Source organism: Podarcis muralis, chromosome 1 (genome assembly GCF_964188315.1).
Source record: "Podarcis muralis chromosome 1, rPodMur119.hap1.1, whole genome shotgun sequence".
Classification (NCBI taxonomy): Eukaryota; Metazoa; Chordata; class Lepidosauria; order Squamata; family Lacertidae; genus Podarcis; species Podarcis muralis.
The window spans coordinates 103,988,762-104,007,161 of record NC_135655.1 but is presented as its reverse complement, the minus strand read 5'-3'; positions in this window follow the sequence as shown (position 1 = coordinate 104,007,161).

The following is an 18,400-nucleotide window of genomic DNA, read 5'->3' as shown; positions in this document are numbered from 1 at the left end:
ATTTTCTAATTTAATTTTGAAATTCATAAATTCATTTTTTTTAGTTATGGTTTATCTTATTAAAAAGTTGTCTTCTAAACTCCCCCAGCCGGCTATAATACAATATCTTTGTAGTAATTTAATGTGATATTTGCAAAGCATCTGATGCATGAGGTGAATGTACAATGGAAGAGATTTGAAACAGCATGAACTCAGCCTCAGATTCGATACATAATGGCCTGGTGGCAACTGCAGGAGCCAAGCTGGTCTTATGCTTTTGAAATTTCTGCCCCACCAACAGAATGGCTCCACATAGCATGTAGTGGCATTTGACTTTGGGTTAGAGCAGCGGTTCTCAACCTGTGGGTCCCCAGATGTTGTTGGACTACAACTCCCATCTTCCCTGACCACTGGTCATGCTGGCTAGGAATGATGGGACTTGTAGTCCAACAAATCTGGAGACCCACAGGTTGAGAAACACTGGGTTAGAGCAAAGGGACCCGATGCGGTGACCTCCAAATGTTGTAGACCACATTGGGACTAACAGTCTTAGCTAGTGTGGCCAATGGTCCTGAATGATGGGAGTTTTAGTCTGCAACATCTGGAAGGTACCATGTTGGCTACCACTGGTTTATTTGGGGAAGGAGTTCTTACAAAAATATGCTAATGCCCAGCATCCTGATTGGATACATAAGGTCCCCTCCCCATTAAGCAAATTGATCATTTGTTGAGTGAGAAGGGGGTGATAACCCTCCTCCTTAGATAATCTGCACAGATCACCTGTGTGTCCTGTATATGTGCACAAGGGAGGCTGTGTCCTCTGTATGTGTGTGCAGGAATATACTTGAGAGTATGGCTGGAATGTGGGCATCAGATTTATTGAGGGTGTCAGATTTATTGAGAAACTGTCTAGGCCATAGGTAGGCAAACTAAGGCTCGGCAGCCGGATCTGGCCCAATCACTTTCTAAATCCGGCCCACAGATGGTCCGGGAATCAGTGTGTTTTTACATGAGTAGAATGTGTCCTTTTATTTAAAATGCATCTCTGGGTTATTTGTGGGGCATAGGAATTTGGTTTCCCCCCCCCTTTTTAAAAAATATAGTCCGCCCCCTCACAAGGTCTGAGGGACAGTGGACTGTCCCCCTGCTGAAAAAGTTTGCTGACTCCTGGTCTAGGCTATAATCCATTATAGAGCTGAGTACCCTTGTGCCTGACTGTGGTCCTAGATCAAGTGTGGAGAACCAATGGCCAGGGATGTTGGGAGTCCAGCAACATCTGGAGGGCGAAAGCTTCCCCTATCCTTGCCCTAGATTATATTTTGCTTCTGTTATGGACCTTGTGGGACAAAAATGTGGTTTTATGGAACATAATTCCCTAAATGGTTTGGAAAAGTACACTTTTGCAGCTTCTGCAGGAGCAATCTATGCCTGGAATAACCCATGTCTGGAGACACAGGCATAGGTTATTCCGACTTCAAGGCTCAGAGATTCACATACGGACGTGCTGAGGATGCATCACTTTCAGGAGTAAGAAATAGGGTGACGAGGATGAATGCAATGCTGATGGTTGGTTTTGCAAAATAGGCATCTTTGAGCGCAGCAGAAATTGTGTATCCTCGGATTGTGCACATGGGAATTTGTGTGTAGGGAGCCACACTTTGGAAATCCAAAGGTGCCCCAGACAGGAAGCATCCTTGGCATCCTCTCTCCATTAATTTAACTTCTGAATACCTTATTTTGTGTGCATTTGCATCCAATTTTGTGACTTTGACACATGGCTTTTATGGGTTATACAATATGATAATCTGCATAGTAGGATCTGCAAATGCAAATTTTGCGCCAGGTGAGCTGTTAGTGCTGTTGTTGATTTCAGTTGTGGAGTTGATCATTGACTCGATAGCCCATGCACCTGAGACTGGTGCCCTTGAAGCTCAGTGCCCCATGCTATTGCACAAGTTGTCTGCCCCTGCTCTGAGGCTTACTAGTTGTAGCTTCCACAGTTCTCCCCATCTAATGGAAAGATAGAATGAAGATTGAGCTCTCTTAAGCTTTGCAACCTTATTAGAACCTACCATGTGCCAGGTGGCCCAGGGAGGTCAATGTGGGACCTCTCTATGACCATTCCTTTTTCAAAAGAGAAGAAACTGACAATGGGGTGTTTTGCAGAGCAACCATTCTTGGATTATTATTTATCAAACCATGCAGTGACATCTGCAGAGCTACCTACATGGAGAAATCTGCCAAGTTTACCACTTCAAGTACGCAATCCCTTCTGCTGCATATATTAGTCATATACAAACTGTGTGTGGTCTAGAGTAACCTGTGATCATAATTCAGTTTATTATCTATTAGCATCCTGTGCTGTGGGAACAGGTCAGAGCTGAATGTGAGCACAGAAAGTTCCATAGCATGCCAGTGTTGTATTGCAAAATGAAATTTTTCTTATTAATAATAAAGCCTGGGTGAAAGCTGAGCTGCAGATTCCCTCTAGCTCAGATTTTGCTTTTTAGAGCAGCACTGCTTAACGTTTCAATAATATGTGAAGAACATCTCCCTCTAGTGTCTACTGTGTTGCATTTCTCACCCTCAAGTGGAGTGTAACGAATTGGCTATTCAGAACTTGTAAAAAGTTTGTTTTAGCCTTGAAACACTGAGGTTTGGTTTTATTTTAAAGGATGGTTCCTAATACCCAGAGTTGTGAGGTGTGCGAATTCTTCCCATTCTGTTCACCTGTACACCAGACATTCTTAGTTTGCATCATGAACTGGCAGGATGATGGGGGGGAGGAAGAGGACCCCAGCGAGGCATGTAGCCAGGACTGGGACACACCGGGGGCAGGCTGGGGATGGGGAAGGAAGTACTCCCAGGGTGATGGAGAATGGCGAGGGAATGGAGATCAGTGCACAGGAGCCAGAGCAGCAAGACCCACCATCAGAGTCAGAGGGGCCCCTGTCTCCACGAACACGACAGGCTCTGAGGCATAGGGAGCAGCAAGAGGCTAGAAGGCTGAGGCAGGCAAGGGCCCACAGCTCCCTAGCTGGCCAGGTGGAGTTCGCCAGCTCTGGGAGGAGATTACTCAGCTGGAGTAGGCTTGAAACAGGTGGAGGTCACCTGCCTCATCAAGCCCAGGTGCTGCAATCAGCAGGCAAAGTACAAAAGGGAAGGAGAGCTGAGGTGCTGTGTCTGCTCAACTGCCCATGTTGATAGGCCTCAGCTTGGGTGGCCTGGACCTCTGTGGGACTGTGCTTTGGGTTTGACTGTGGACTGTATCCAGACTTGGCTTGACCCGGGACTGCATTTTGTGGAAATTGCTGGTGTGACTTGACTCCCAGACCTTGGATTTTGGGCTTGACGTACTGACTTGCCATCAGGTAGGCCAGGGTTTTAGGACAGTTTAAACCCATTTAAATAGGCATACATAATTTGAATCTCAGTTTCTGCCTGATCCTTGTTGAAGCAACAGCTCTCTCTCTCTTCATGCCCAGCATCTCTCGGCATTATTTGTTGCCACTTGCTTATCTACTGTTTGTTCATGCCTCTGTGGTGCCACACACTTTACATGGTCTTGGACCCCGGTATGAGGAATTTCCACTGTTGACTGAATAATTCCCATTAATTCAAGTTATGTGTGTTTACTCACAGGTCCAACTGATTTCAGTCGGAGCAACTCCAAGCAATTGTTCAGAGGACTGGACTGCACTCATTTGTGTAAAAATGGGAACAACACTTTTGCTTCAGTTTAATTATCACATTGCCATGCCAGAGCACAGGAAGGCCAGTGAGCTAATAATTCCATGAACTGAGATATCAGTGGAAGAAAGGAAACTCTGTAGACTGAAATTTGGCCAAGGTGTAATGGGAATCTGTGCAAAAGTCCCAGTAAGACAAATTACAGCTATGATCTGTTTGGAAGAAGCAATGCACAAATGACATGAAGAGGAGGAGGAGTTTGGACTTGATATCCCACCTTTCACTCCCCTTAAGGAGTCTCAAAGCGGCTAACATTCTCCTTTCCCTTCCTCCCCCACAACAAACACTCTGTGAGGTGAGTGAGACTGAGAGACTTCAGAGAAGTGTGACTAGCCCAAGGTCACCCAGCAGCCGCATGTGGAGGAGCTGGGAAGTGAACCCAGTTCACCAGATTACGAGTCCACCGCTCTTAACCACTACACCACACTGGCTCTCCAGCATGAGCCAGCAAAAGGTAAGCACATTAATATCCCATTTAATTCAATAGGAGAAAATGTGGGACGAGCCTTGGGTCAATGAGAGAGAGTCTGCATAGCATGTTATGAGGTCCCATCCCTGAAAGGGGGTGATCAAATGCTCCAAGGCTCAAGCACCCTTCACCTTTCCTCTGTCCCACAAGAGCCCAGATGCTTCCTTGGGGCATGGCAGAGGGGATGTGGTATTGGCACAGGAGGCTAGGGCTATTCCTCAAGCTATTCCTTTCACTCCAGGGATTCTAGAGTGCAGAGGGCAGCGTGCATTGTGTGAGCACCACTGCTCACAACATCCCTTGCTAGGAAAGATCTCTCCAGGAGACCACAGGGAGCCACTGTGAGACAATGATTGTCTACGTATAACAAGGGTCTGACTCAGCATTAGGCAGTGTCTTATGTCCTAATGAAGCATATGCACCTGTCCTTGAAATCAATGGCACATATATGTGGTTAACGTGGGCTGCATAGCATCCAGCACATATAGGAAAACAGCATGACTAGTCTTAAGCAACATGCAATATACTAGGCAACTTCCTAATGCAGAGAGATGGCCTTGCAAATGTATCTTATTTCCTCTTTCCTAACTGGTATAACCTATGTTAGAATCATTTCCTCCAACTGCAACAGTTCCTTGTAGCATGTGCCGAGCTCCCACTTGCAACAAGGATTTCTTCATTCATTACCATGGATTGCTCCATGTGCCCAAAGTGATGAATGCGTAGGCTTGCCCTTCCTGTGGAAACTCAAGTTGGAACTGTATTTCAGCACCGAAGGCCAGATTCCATAGCCATTTGCTGATCTGTGAATGAGAATTCTGGCAGATGAATGAAAATATGACTGGGACTAGGAGGAACTATAAATGGCATGGCTAAAAGGCTTCTGACTGCCATTAATTCCAATGACTTCTCTTATCTGCGTGAGAATGTTTGGCATTTTAACACTTTAAGTTAAGTGCCTCCAATGTGCATTTAATTTAGATTTAATAACACCATTTTTTTTCCTTATGGAAACTCAGTCAATTATTGAAAGCATTTCTTGAGGTTTAGCAATTATTTAAGAGGTGAATTTACAGTAATGTAATTAGCTCAAATAGCATGTTCATAGAAGTAGCATATTTAAAACAACTTTAAATATTTGTTAGTGAAAAGGAAATATTTTATACCACTCTAATTTGGTAATATTGTCTAATAAAAATTTAAGTAACATTTAACAAGGCAGTTAATTCATATTACCAAGGGCATTCTGTGGTGGGGGGAGAGAGAGACACACAAAAACTACAGCAAATGCAGTACCTCTAGTGGGAATGTAGCTAATTTAAAAACTGCACAAGCAATAACTTATTTGGATCTTGCTAAAATGAACCAGACAAAATTCACATGTAGTGTTACATAGTTCAGAAAGGCTAATGCATGCTGCAATTGAAACATGTCACTCTGTAGTCATCATTTACTGTGATAAAATTTAGGGTTCTGATAGCTTGTGGGATTTGTACCAGATTTCCATGTAGGACTAAGGCTGTGTACAAACATATATTTAAATTACACCCCCCCCCCCGAACTATAGTTAAGGATGCTAGGAATACTAGCTCTGTGGGGGATAAACTACAGTCCCCATGGTTCTTTTTGAGGAATATGCAATAAAATGTTATGTTGTGGAACATTCCAAGTCCGTATTCCAGTCAGCCATGCCTTATTTCAGGATATTGGATTCTGTTGCTCCTCCTTCTGGTTCCTCCCCCACCCACTCACTATCAGTATTCTGAGCCAACAGAGTGTGTTCAATATTCATTGGGTTGGGTTTTTCTGCCCTTCAGTTGTTGTTGTTGTTGTTGTTCTTTTTAAAAGGATTTTGTACTTGTGCAAACTTGCTCCACGTGACAGCCCTTTAGATAGCTGAAGATGGCTATCATTTCTCCACTTTGTCTCCTCTTATCCAAGCTAAACATGCCCATCTCTGGGCACCACAGTTCAAGAAGGACACTGACAAACTGGAATGTGTCCAGAGGAGGGCAACCAAAATGGTCAAAGGCCTGGAAATGATGCCTTATGAGGAACGGCTAAGGGAGCTGGGCATGTTTAACCTGGAGAAGAGGAGGTTAAGGGGTGATATGATAGCCATGTTCAAATATATAAAAGGATGTCATATAGAGGAGGGAGAAAGGTTGTTTTCTGCTGCTCCAGAGAAGCGGACACGGAGCAATGGATCCAAACTACAAGAAAGAAGATTCCACCTAAACATTAGGAAGAACTTCCTGACAGTAAGAGCTGTTCGACAGTGGAATTTGCTGCCAAGGAGTGTGGTGGAGTCTCCTTCTTTGGAGGTCTTTAAGCAGAGGCTTGACAACCATATGTCAGGAGTGCTCTGATGGTGTTTCCTGCTTGGCAGGGGGTTGGACTCGATGGCCCTTGTGGTCTATTCCAACTCTATGATTCTATGATCTCCCTCAACCGTTCCCCATAAGGTTTGTTTCCAGGCCCTTGATAATCTTGGTTGCCCTCCATTGCACATATTCCAGCTTGTCAGTATCCTTAAACTGTGGTGTCCAGAAGTGGACACAGGAGGTGTGGCCTGACAAAGGCAGAATCGAGCAGTACTACTACTTCCCTTTATCTGGGCACTATACTTTTCTTGGTACTTTCTTTAAAAAACTTTAACTGTTGAGTAAGGGAGGAAAATTGAAAGGAATTTGAGGATCCTGTCACTAAATATATTTTAAAGATTTCTTAAAATAGATCTGGAACAGGATGCTAGTGAGGTAGGCAGCAGGGCTTTCTGATGACCAATGGTGAAAAAGTTACTGACAGGTTGACATGGTGGGCTGCAGATGAATTCTTTGTGTTGGTCCTCACTGTGGGAGTTGTCAGACACTTGTGCTTGAGTCATGTTTCCCCCCTGGGGGTGGTATTGAAAATAGGTTCTTAAATTTCACTCCGTTGAGCTTCTTCCAGTGAAGTAGTGGTTGTAATCAGAAAGGGGCCAGAGTTAGACCTCAGGTAAAATAATTGGGAAATATTTATTTCAATCAAAGCATAGAAATGCTGACAATATACAAACTCAACAATACAGTGGTACCTCAGGTTAAGTACTTAATTCATTCTGGAGGTCCGTTCTTAACCTGAAACTGTTCTTAACCTGAAGCACCACTTTAGCTAATGGGGCCTCCTGCTGCTGCCGCGCCGCCGGAGCACGATTTCTGTTCTCAACCTGAAGCAAAGTTCTTAACCCAAGGTACTATTTCTGGGTTAGCGGAGTCTGTCACCTGAAGCGTATGTAACTTGAGGTACCACTGTAATGAAAATATAAGAATAAAAAAGCATGTATGGATGAGAGTGCAAGTTATAAATGGCAAATGTGACTGGCATGTAAAAACAATTTAACAAAATTGCTACAAATAAAGCATGCATATTAACAAGCTCTAAGCTGCATTGTCCTAAAACTTGCACCATCCAAACTAGTTAGAAGTTTACTAAATTCACTGCCTTATAGTAGTTTAAAGATTAAGGGAGGTGGGGTAGGATTATAGCCCCCAGTCCAAGCAGAGATCCAAGGAAATGGTTTGTGTGGACTAAGAGGGACTGTTGAGAAAAATGAATCGGGATCCTGGATAATACAAATGTGAAATAAGTTCGGATAAAAATAGAGAGGAAATGTTTAAAATTGACATAGTGAAGTATGAGAGCATTACAAGGGAATAAAGAAAGTAAAATAAAAATGGGAAATACTGAAAATAAAAACTGCATCTATTGAAGGCTGTTCATGAACCAAATATCCATCCCGCACAATGGCTTAGAGAAAACAGCCAAGAGCAGCTTTGAGGAAAAGGAGGAGGGGGAGGAGTCTAAGGCAAGGGAAATCTCTATTAGAAAAAGTTGGAGCTAAGCAAAAATAAACAAAGGAAGAGGAGGACGATTAAGACAGCACAGTTCAGTCTGTTTTTGATCCTGCTACACTTCCATGTCTTCTGATTCACTGTTCTCTTATCCAGTTGATTCTCTGACTAAAATGATGAATCAGTGGTAGACTCCTGTAAGAACAGGGGTTCTACTTTATGTTTTAATAATTATTGTTAAGGGATCAATACACTTTTGAAACAAGGAGTCTTGTGAATGTTGCTCAAAGTTGCTATGGAGTCTTGGTCTCTTTTTCACCCTAGTACATAGATCTCAGCTTGACCAAAGCCATGCCAAGCATCCTGTTTCTCACATGGGAGCAGTAGGCTCCAGGCAGACTGACGCAGTCCTGCTCTTAATGCATACATCCAGGTCTGCTTAAACCACAAGCCAGAGTTTTGATTGACCAAAATCGATATTCATTCCATTCTATTGCTTTATGGGATAATCAACCTCATCATGTGTGCAGATTTGTTGTTGATACTGAGCTGAGTGACAGGGGTCCCCTCTGAGCACCTTGATGATGTCTCAGTTGTAAGTGTCATCATGGAGCACTTGCTCTCGGGCAGTTGGAGCTAACCAGGTGTCATGACCCTTTCCCAGAGACCATGCACTCTGACTCGTTCAGAGGACAATGAGGCTCCATTTCTATCCTTGGGGAAGAGGTACCAGGTCTGTCTTCATAACTCTCTTGAGACAGAGGACAAGTCTTGCCTCTGATTCAGAGGAGTCGTCTCGGACAGTACTGTTGTCTCCCAGCCCTACCAAAGACTGCCAAATAAGGTGGGGCCCTTTAACAACCCGAAAGCTTCTCTAGGGAGGTGGGGCTAGCTTGCTCGGATAGTGAGGCTCAGTGATTGGAGGCATAGCAGCTCACAAAGCCAACATAGCATAACCTCGGGAACTCTCCAAGGCCTGCAGACACTCTGATGCCTTAAAGTCCTGCTGAGATACTGCTGGACTTTCCCTAGGAGTTCTGAGCTTTCCAAACAGGAGTGCGGGGGGGGGGGCAGTGTCTGAGAATGTCATCTTAAAATAGTATTTATGGTAGGTACCCAGATGGGAGCCGAGGGTGGAGGGAGCTGGAACTGTCCATCCAACTTAGTGTTGTTGACACCAACAGGCAATGGCTCTCCAGGGTTTCAGGTGGGACTATCCCCCAGCCTGACCAGAAGACAGCAAGGGTTGAATCTGGGACGTTTTGCATGCAAAGCCTGCGGTTTATAATTGAGCTACTGTGAAGCTGTAGATAGAAAAGGGACTGAATACAAGATGGCCAGTATCTTAATGTCTTTATACAATCAAAGCTTGTTCTGCGTCCACCTCTGCTTGCGTCCACTTCGGTGAACGTCCGCGGCAAACCCGGAAGTACCGGAATGGGTTACTTCCGGGTTCGCCGCTCGCACATGCGCAGAAGCGCTAAATTGTGCTATGTGCAGACGCGGCACTTTGATGTGCGTCATTTCTGGGTTGCGGTGGGGCCTCCAGAACGGATCCCTGCTGTAACCGAAGTTCCACTGTATAAAAAATAATATATGTTTCAGTCAAACGTCTATCTACATTGTACATCTTGTGATAGTACAAGTCTATGTGTACAGTCCTGGTCACCCCATATTATAAAGGAGATCCTAGAAATGCAAAAGGTACAGATCTCCAGGAGTTACTACACATGAGGAGAGGCCAGGATTCCCCATCTTATAGAGGAGCTCAACATGTGTACAGAGGAACTTACATAGAACCTCTTCTCATGTGTACCCAAAGTGTAGATGGCAGAGGGTAAATCTACCCTCTATGGCATCATGACTACCTTCATGTATTTTGGGGGCACCCCCCCCCTTTTTGTGGGCACTGATTGGCTAGGCTTGTACATGTGATTAAACCAGGAATTAAATAAGAAGCAGTAACTTGAAAGGAAAACAATGCAACAGCAGAAATAGCAGTGGATAGGATTGAAAAAACGGTGAATATTCTCAGTTAAAGAACTTTACAGGAGATGGCATCTTCTGCCTCCAATTTTTGTTTCTATTTTTGCCTGGACATCAAATGGGAACATTCAGCCCACTCCTAATAAAAAATTTTCTTTAAACATTTTCCTCTTACAATGCAATAAGAATTCTCTGAAGCACTTAACCTGGGTCCTTGGCACCACAAGGTTCTTCACTTGCTGCTTTCATGTGTTTTCCCCCTGAAGCCTCTTTATATTGAATTTGGAGGACAGCTGCCTGTCAGAAGTTTAACACTTTTCAAAAATATGTCCTCCCAATGTGATTTGACATCCTTGAATAGAATCAGGATTGCTTGTTGATACAACAGTATGATGGAATATAAATAAAAAATTGGAAACATACTTGATCAAAATGGACAAATTCCCCTTGAGGAAACACTTTACTATGTTCAGATTTCACTTAATGACTACTCATGTCCTAGAAGGCAACTGTCAAAATGTTCCATATAACTTGTAGTGTGGATACAATGGAGGGTCTTTTAAATTATTTGTGCAATTGCTATCTGTCTCGGTGCATAAATGGAATAAATACCTCTGGAGGGTTTTTTTTTTTTTTTTGTTCAGATCATGGACCATGCTCAAATCAGCAAGCAAGATGGGCTTCCTTCTTGCCAATAGAGCAGAATCTCTTTGGCTTTGGTCAAGGCCTAATTGGACTAAGTATGCCCAAGGAATTTCATGGCCTCTGCATTCGCAAGGGAACTCGTGACATGCAAACTACTGTGAGGCCCTAAATATTGCAGCAAGCTGTATGAGATAACCTGAGGTGGCCTTTTAAAACTTTCTTTCTTTTTAAAGCAGCTGATAGTCACTGCAGGTGGCTAGTAAGTGCTGCTGCTGCACACGTTTAAAATACGGCCACAAGTTCCCCAGGGAGCAATAGGAGATTGGCATCCCATATCTCCTGGGTCGCAGCAACACCGTCATTTGGCCCTTGTTCCTGTAGCCTGTCCCTGATGAAACAGTAATGCTGAGCTTTCTTCCCTGTGCTTGGCCTCAGAATGGCAACTATTTGCAACTACAACATTTCAAAAGTGATATCCAACTGGGCGGGGAGAGTGATGGGTCCAAAAAGGTTGCGCCATTAGTGCAAGGACTTCCTCTTTTGCAATGGGACTTACTGTTCCTCACCTCACCTTGAGCCTCCTCAAATTTGCGCTGGGATTTCTACCCTGAGAAGCAGATGAGTGTGTGCACGCATGTTGACTGCGTTAGAAACAGCCCCCTTGTCTGACCACGATTTCCCTCAATTGAAAAACAACAACAACTGGAATATTAATTGATTTTGTACTGCACATGAATAATGTGGTGCAACCTAGCAGTGGCAAACAGACACCTTTTTTGTCTTCTCCAGGGCCCAACCTTTAATTCCCATTCTGTGAAATGAGAATTCTCTGCGCACACTTATGTGGAAGTAAGGCTCATCAAATTTAACGGGATTCATTTCTAATTGACATATATAGGATAAGAATTGATGCTTTTGAATTATGGTGCTGGAGGAGACTCTTGAGAGTCCCATGGACTGCAAGAAGATCAAACCTATCCATTCTTAAGGAAATCAGTCCTGAGTGCTCACTGGAAGGACAGATCCTGAAGCTGAGGCTCCAATACTTTGGCCACCTCATGAGAAGAGAAGACACTCTGGAAAAGACCCTGATGTTGGGAAAGATGGAGGGCACAAGGAGAAGGGGAAGACAGAGGACGAGATGGTTAATAGTGTTCTTGAAGCTACCAGCATGAGTTTGACCAAAGTGCGGGAGGCAGTGGAAGACAGGAGTGCCTGGCGTGGCTCTGGTCCATGGGGTCACGAAGAGTCGGACATGACTAAATGACTAAACAACAACAAGGATTACACTGTAAATAATCTTTGATCCATGTAATTTTTACCCTGCCACAGTCCCATTCTGTTGGGTGGTTTGCTTCCTGTTTGCTATGGCTTATACAAGCACTTTTTCTTTTTGCACTGTTTCTCTTATCTTATAAACTGTAACAAGCTTTCTATGAGCTAACTAAAGACTGTCAGAGGAAATGACAGCCAAATCTGCGTATTATTACTGTCCCTTGTTCATGTGACCATGAATTTATTATTAGTTATAACATTAATTATGGTCAGGCATGGAGTCTGAGAGGGGAAACCAGAATCCACATCAGGCCACTGAGAGGAGCTCTTGTCCAAATGATGGCAAACCCCCCCAAAAAAACCAGCTAGATGATTTGCATTTTCTCTTTGACTGAAATGAAGCACATACTAAAAAATTATAGTTCTTTTTTCTGCTATAAAATTGTCAAGGAAAAACAGATCTCCACTATTAAAGAACTTCTCATACTCCTGATATAATATGCATTATTGGGTTGGGAAGAAATGATAGTGTTTGGCTCTGTGCTAAAGTTATCTGAGGCTGTGCTTTTTTTATTATTTTAGAAATCATTGTTGAATATCTTAGGGGTGAGCTATGCTGCTCTCATGCATGGAAAAGGGACTCTTTGGAATACAGGATCATATCAAACATTTCCGAAGAGGCAGCTGCACAGAAACCATGAATTACTTGCTTCATCAGTGTATACTCCCAAGTGTGGGGAACCACTGGGCCTCCAGGTGTTGCTACAACTCCTGCCATCCCTGGTCATTGGCCATCCATGCCTGCTGAGGCTGATGGGAGTTGTAGTTCTATAACATAGGGAGGGTCAAAGGTTACCCACATCTGATTTAAACAGATGATAGACAGCCATTAACTGGCCATGCTGTACAGTGGTACCTTGGGTTACATACACTTCAGGTTACATACGCTTCAGGTTACAGACTCTGCTAACCCAGAAATAGTGCTTCAGGTTAAGAACTTTGCTTCAGGATGAGAACAGAAATTTTGCTCCGGCGGCGCGGCAGCAGCAGGAGGCCCCATTAGCTAAAGTGGTGCTTCAGGTTAAGAACAGTTTCAGGTTAAGTACGGACCTCCGGAACGAATTAAGTACTTAACCTGAGGTACCGCTGTAGTTGAATCCTGCATGGTAGATTCTGCACTGAGCGCAGGGAGTTGGATCAGTTGACCTCCAAGATCCCCCTCAATTCTATAATTTTATGTTTCTTCTTCCTATGCCTAGATTCTTGGTGATGCCTAAAAGAATCCAGGTATATATTTTCAGTGGGATGGGACATATTGAGGGAGAAGCACATATTGGGATGTGTGTCTCCCCCAAAATACATGGCCCAGAGAGGAAGCAGGAATCAATGCAAATATGGTTTCTATTAAGTCCCTACTACCAGTAGCATCTTTTTCTTCTTCCACATTTCCTGCCCTTTTCTTGTTCTTTGGTTGATTAATATTGAGCCCAAAGAAGAGTTCTGTGATTATTTTTATGGGTGACATCCAGCTAAGTCATACTTAGGGTAGGTCCATTGAAATCAATGGGCTTAACTCCACTGGTTTAAATGAATCCACTCTTGAGTATGTCTATATTACACACACATATTTTCCAAGGAAGAGTAACCATTGCTTCTTTGTCCCAGTCGGCCTTAGTACAACGTATGGTCTTTCCTAATGGATAAAATTTAGCCTGACGAGTTTATAAACAACCACCAGTATCCCCATCTTAAAACACATTTTCTTTTTGCAGATGGGTCTCCTACCATGTCCTCTGCTGGTGCACTCTCAATTTCTCACACATAGGACATGATTTCATGAGCTTTTGCTATAACTTTGGGAATGAAATGGTTTTATCTTTTTATTCATTTCCTGCTTCTTCTAGCTTGGTTTTATATTCGTTGCAGAAATTTTTAAAAAGGAAAGCCCCCCCCTCAAAATAATAAAGCAATGTGATGTTTGAAATTGCTCAAAACTTACAGTGTGATACCAACCTCATGTCTACTCAAATCTAAGTCATGTTGAATTCAGTGGTCTTTACCTCCTAGTTAAGTGGGGTTAGGATTGCAACCTTAGCCTGCATTCTCACCTGCCTTTATTCTGCAAGCCACATTTTGACAATAGATTTGTATGTCCCATGTAGTAAGTCACCAGTGCATTGATCTATATTAAGATCTCTAATAGATGGCATGAGACTCTGCATGCTTTTAATTTTCCTTTTAGAACCTTAATATTTGATCTTTGAGAGCTATCTTGGCTACTGGGTATCACTATTCTTGAATCCTGCTGTTGACACAGCATACGCAGTTAAATGCAACAGAATAAAAAGTCAGCATAGACTTTTCTGCATTTCTGTGCTTCTACCATGGGGTGCCACTGTAACCACAGACTCTCCCTGTTAAAGAAAAAGGAAAAAAAACTACACATGGTTATCTCTTTCAGATGACTGGATTTTTCAAGTGACATGGGATCATTATCTAACATTTTTAAAGAATATATATTGTTTTCTTAATATTATTTGGGTTGGCAGAAGATTACCCTGTGCTATGGAGGCAGGATATAAAAAATAAATTCTATTAAAGGGAAAAAGAAAGCTTTGGCTTTATTTTTATTCTCTCTCAGTGAGTGATTAGGGATGGAACAACAAGTCCAGAATACATAAGAATGGACCTCCCAATTGCAAACATTTATTAAGCTCTTAAAAAATTGTACAATGAGAAGCCTTCCTGAGGTCTGGACCAGCAGGCTTGTGGCTGTTTTCAATTCATTAAAATAAAGGGGGTGGAGGGGTCTCAACTTATATATTTTTGTACAAGTGGAATGCTATTTTCAGTTTATTTATCTTTTACATGTTCTCCTGCTGCCAGCGGCGTAGCGTGGGTTGTCAGCACCCGGGGCAAGGCAAGTAATTTGCGCCCCCTAACCTGTGGATTTGCGCCCCCTAACCCGTGGATTTGCCCTAACCCCAGATGTTGCGCCCGGTGCGGCCGGCCCCCCCTGCACCCCCCACGCTACGCCACTGCCTGCTGCTGCCCTCATATTTCATTGATTCAAAGGGAGAGAGTCACGCAAAACACTGGTGCTGGTATAGTTCCATGAAGTGCAATCTTGCACACTGGCTTAACGTGTGTGCTTACTGCCAAAAAGTTGTATTAAGGTCTACTCAATTTACTTCCAGGGAAGGACATATAAGCACATGTGACAATCCTTCGGTGCATCCAGTGATGTAATTGGGAGTGCAATCAGGTATCAAATCTCCCCTGTGTGAACTTCCAGTCTCCCTCTTTCTGCACTCCATTCTTTCCCTTTCTGCCATTCCCTTCCCCCATTCTTCTTTCCTTGCCACCTTCATTAAATATGATCAATGGCTGCCTGGGTATCTAGGGCCACAGGGTGCCCACCCTGACTTTAGATCCACAAAGGAGATTTAATGTACACATCAGAGGGACATACCCAGAATCACTTAACATGCAAGGCATGACACCTCTTCTGTCAAAGAGCGAGAGGGCAGTAAATCACACCATTCAAAGTTGGAGTTAACTCTTTCTTAGCAAAAAACACAATCTTCATGGACTTGACTGAGCATCAGGCCAAATGAGCAGCACCACTCATCCCTGGTAGGTCTAACCCCATGGATCAACTGCTGAGACTGAAAGACCCCGCCTTCTCACAGCCATCTAAGCCCCTTCCTTTCCACGGCTTTCCCCAAGCAATCGGAGACTGCGTCTGTGTGCGGCCTGCCACTGCTCTGCCCTTTTGAGCTCTCTTCTGGTTCTCGGAGGCAAGGTGGGAGAGGGGAGCTTGTCAGAGCAAGAGGAGGAGATGCCCATGACTCTCCACAAGCCTGACTCATCTCTGCCTCTTGGCCTCCCTCCTTTCACCTGCTTCAGCTTCAGCTTCTGTCTCTGGTTCTTGACTTCTCTCTGCCACCGACTCTCGCAGCTCACTAAGCCCGGTTACCATTTCCCTGTCTTCTCCTCCCTCTGCCCACTCATCGTTCCTCTACCACCACCCGTCAGGCTCTGAGCCTTCTTCCCTTGGTGGTTCCCCAGCTGTTTCCTCCTCCCATTCTTCTGCGTCTTAATTAGTCCACAATGTCCTTGTTCACTGATCCTTCCAAACAGACTTGCTGGATCATCCAGGTGTTCATCTAGGTCAGCATTCTATGCAAAACCAAACAAACCCCAAACCACCTCCTAGTAGCATTAAGCAGCCCACCAGTAACTGCTAGCCCCTGCTTTGTAGCATTTGCAAACAGCAATGGTTTCAACCCCTCTCTTTTTAATTTATATTTCAGCTGCACTTAGTGGGAACTGTGACAAATGCCTCTACATAATCTACTTGTCCCGTTCATTATTTATGGTTATCTTTTATAGACAACTGGCTGTCTCCTGACTCTTGCGCTAAACCTATTGTTGAAGAGCTAACAGATGGGGAAAGAGGCACTCCCTAGCTAATTACAGAGGTTAGAGAGGAATCTGCAGTTGCCAAAAATAAATGGGAGGACAGCAGTTTGATAACATGAAAAATGTTTTCTTCCCAGCTTTCCACTAATCTGATGGAAGCGTCAAGTGGAAGAAGGTTTTGTTCTCCCTTCCATTAAATGACGACATTAGCCCACTGGCTTACAGCAAAAAATAAAAACAAAAATGGAGCATTCAGGACCCAAAAGGAGATTATTTTGTCCTCTTTCTCACAGCCTCCCACATGTGCAGGTGCCTAATTGTATGGAGTTTACCATTATGATTGCAGCCACCACGTGTTCAAAGAGATAACACAGTCCTCAGTCCTGAAACCACTCTTTCTGATAGCCCTCACTTGAGAACAGGTGTGAACACAGCTCTGAAGATACATGTGAACTAACTTTTTAAAGACCAAGCGCTTTCTCTCATTCTGCTACTGCAAAACCCTATTACTTCCATCTCAACCTGACAAATGTAATCTGTGCACTGTAGCATGGTCATTGGGAGAGGTTTTTTTCTCTGCAGGAGGGGGCAAAACCAACCAACCAATCTGTAACCAAATACACACCTATCATTTCTGGTAGATCTGGTGACTGACGCATTGGTGAAGCATAGAAAGACCTGGCTTCTGAGAAACTCCCATTGTTTCTCTACTCCTTCTACAGATGGACCTTGCATCCAGATGCTTTCTCACTCACTGCTGCCTGAATCCGATTCTTTCCCTAGATCTCTTGACCCTCTCCAGTCCTCAAACAATTGCACTAGGGCTATGATTAACTTCCTCCACCCCCACTGCTTTTTCTTTTTTAAACAAACATGTCAGGATAGTATCACTGGACTACAGGGTTGCTATTCATTTTGCCCCCTCAGTGGATACATCAGTACTGGATCACAGTGGCACCTCCTGCAAAATGGACCTAAATAATAATGGACTGTATCTGTGCTGAGATTAGTGAAGTAATTTTAATAGCTGTTTTGTCTAGAATAAGACCTGGACTGCCCAGTCACACTAAAACTCTGGACACCAATATTGTTTTCTATGGGGGCACCAATCGCTTCTCCACCAGGAAAAACCAGGGGGAAATGGCTTTAAAACAAAGCAAGAATCTGGGTGCTTCAATATTCTTCTCTTTGATTGGCTAGCTCTGCTTTCCTAAATGTCAATCAGACTAAAAACACTGATAGGCTGGCTTTCAGGGAAGTGTCCACAGGATTTTGCTGTTAATAGTTCTTAACCGTTCATGGATCAGGGCCTAATGTTTGCAGTTGTCCAGATGACAATCCCATGAATACTTAATTGGAAATAAGTCACACTGAACTCAGTGAGGCTAACTGTTGATTGATTGCATTTGTAGCTCACCTTTTTCCTCCAAAAACTTTATTTATACCCCACCTTTTTCTCCAAGAAGCTCAAGGTTGTGTGTACATGATTCTCCCGCTTCTCGATTAGTATCCACAACAACCCTGTGCTATAGGTTAGACTGAGAGGAGGAGACTGGCCCAAGACCACCCAGTGAGCTTCATGGCCGAGTGGGGATTTGAACCCTGGTCTCTCAGGCCCTAATCCAGGCATAGGCAAACTTGGCCCTCCAGATGTTTGGGGACTACAATTCCCATTATCCCTGACCACTGGTCCTGTTAGCTAGGGATCATGAGAGTTGTCCCAAAACATCTGGAGGGACAAGTTTGCCTATGCCCACCCTAATCTGACACATTAACCACTACAACACACTGACTCTCATAAGATTGAGTCCCATGATTCTGCAGATTTGTGTTGTTTCCCTAACAGTTAACTGTGACCTTTGAAAGACCTAACTCACTTTCTAATTGCATAGTTTCGGAGCTTATTTTCCACTGCTCTGTGTGTACAATCCAATACACTTGTTAATTGCTTCTAACAAACTCCTACAATTTATTAGGGAGAATTGCTCTGCTGGATAAGTTTTCCTTTCAACAATCACTATCCTAGTTCCATTTTTAA